We start from the raw sequence: 2154 nt of genomic DNA, 5'->3' as shown, positions 1-2154 counted from the left end.
GAAATTCAATGGGTTCCTAGTTTACTTCCATTTGGAAATTCAAATTATTTAATTGACGTTGTAAGATGCCCATGCAAACTTACCCAAGCTACGGTGAGAACATCGGTGTTTAATGAGCATGGAGTTATGCTTGAGCTCTAGGCTGAGAGCCCTGCCACTTCAAAATTAAATTCAGTTGACTTCATAATTATTACCGCTCAGAGTGCCAAAAAATTGGAGTTTAGTATGTCTTGATAAAATATGTTGGTGTGGGATTGCTCTTCTCTAGGGAGGAAGATGTGAATTTTGAAATGCTATTCTTCATCGACATTTTTTTCTTGTAGGGTAAGTAAGATAGACTAGAAAAGGTTTGGCTCATTGATGGATATTAATATGCATCTTTTAGTGAAAATTTGGTGGTGTCGTTGAAGCAAACTAACAATTTTAAATCTCTACTCTCAAGATTGGTTGGTTGCAATGATGTCGAATCCTGGGTCTTTAGAGGATTTCCCAAACTCTACAAACAGAACTAGTTTCTTCAATATTCTGCTTCCATCTTCTAGATGGTTCTCTATCCAACTCTTCACAAATGAAATCTGGGTCTCCTCATCTGATCCAACAAGCCTTTAAAGTTGAAATCACAGTTCAATAAATTAGTGCAAACTCTACATCATCCAATTGAATGCATATATATTTGAGGAAATAGATAGAGATTTACCAAATGTCAGGATAGGAATGAATAGTTGCAAAATCAAGTCCTGGGATTTGGTTATTGGAGATGAAATTTGTCCCTACAGAGAAACCTGGATTGATCTCTTTCTTGGACTCTCCATAAAACCCCTCCAAACCAGCTTCTAGAAGATGGTTTCCATCAATAGATTTGACATGGCTAGCCATCTCCTCTATCCATCCCTATTTGCTCATCACAGCCAAAGATCTACTATTTTTACTCATAACAGATACACACAATCATTATCAAAATTATTATTTACTATGAAGGGTGATTATTTACAGAACCCACCAAACTATGAATCTAGAAGAGCTAAAAGATGTGAAGTGTCTCACAATGTATATTTTTGTAATTGGGCTTGGCATTTGTGGTTTACCTATGCAGGAGCAATGGAAGAGTATCAATGGTGTAAGATGATTTTACATGAGGCGGAGGCTTTGGTTTTACTCTTGTCTACAAGTAATTACTTTCTTCCATCATTTTTAAATAAAATGAGAAAATTGAAAATTCTCATAGTATTCAATTATGGGTCCAAGAGAGCCATAGTGAAGGGTTTGCCATTGTTATCATCACTCACTCAACTCAAGACTATTCGTTTGGAGAGGTTGATTGTGCCCCACTTCAAGAGCACAGTAAAGTCTTACAAAACTTAGAGAAGGTATCTTTGAGCTTATGTGAAGGGCTTGGAAATATGTCCAGGTTCAATGGCATCCAGTCGAATCTAAAGCTTCCCATAATGCTAGATTTTAACATGGATCATTGCTGTGATTTGGAGGAGTTGCCCCTTGGCATTTGAGACATGTCTTCAGTTCAAAAATGGTCTATCACTAACTGTCACCTTCTTCGAAAGTTACCTGATGATTTTGGGAGGCTCAGTTCTTTAAGAATGTCAAGAATATATGCATGTCTAGGTCTGAAAGAGCTTCCAACATCTATTGGAAAACTTGGGAAGCTAGAATATATAGACATTTCTCTATGTGAGTGCTTGAAAGAACTTCCTGAGGAATTAGGGCAGCTAAAGGAACTCGAGGAGCTTGACATGAGAGAGTGTTCTCGATTGAGGAAGCTACCTAAATCAGTTGGAGGGCTTAAATCTCTAAAGCATGTTATATGTGATGAGAAGATTGGGCAACAATGGAATCATCTAAAGAGTTGTTCTGCTACCATGGATCTTAGAGTTGAAATTGTAGAAGCACACTTTAGCTTGGATTGACTGGATGGTTAAGATCTCTCTTAAACATGATGCCAAGTGCAAGTAGACTTGTAAGATATCAAGATATAAGCTTAAAGTTTCCTATTAATAAAGTTTGATTCTCATATGGGTGTCTGTTCAATGTTAGCAGATCCTCATATGGGTGACTCTTCAATGTTAGCAGTGCATATTTTTTACATCGAAGTGTATCTTTTTTGGACAAATTTTCAGTTTATGACTTGCGCTCATCATG

The 2154-nt window shown here is 37.0% G+C and overlaps 1 pseudogene; it reads left to right on the top strand.

Moving 5' to 3' along the window:
- The first annotated feature begins 1200 nt into the window (after positions 1-1200).
- Positions 1201-1934, top strand: LOC149201880 (uncharacterized; annotated as a pseudogene).
- Positions 1935-2154: the final 220 nt, after the last annotated feature.

The sequence above is a fragment of the Pinus tabuliformis genome, chromosome 2_1, assembly GCF_031772625.1.
Source record: "Pinus tabuliformis cultivar Carrire ecotype Pingquan chromosome 2_1, CPIR1, whole genome shotgun sequence".
In the NCBI taxonomy this organism is placed as follows: domain Eukaryota; kingdom Viridiplantae; phylum Streptophyta; class Pinopsida; order Pinales; family Pinaceae; genus Pinus; species Pinus tabuliformis.
This window is presented reverse-complemented; position numbering and strand designations above follow the sequence as displayed.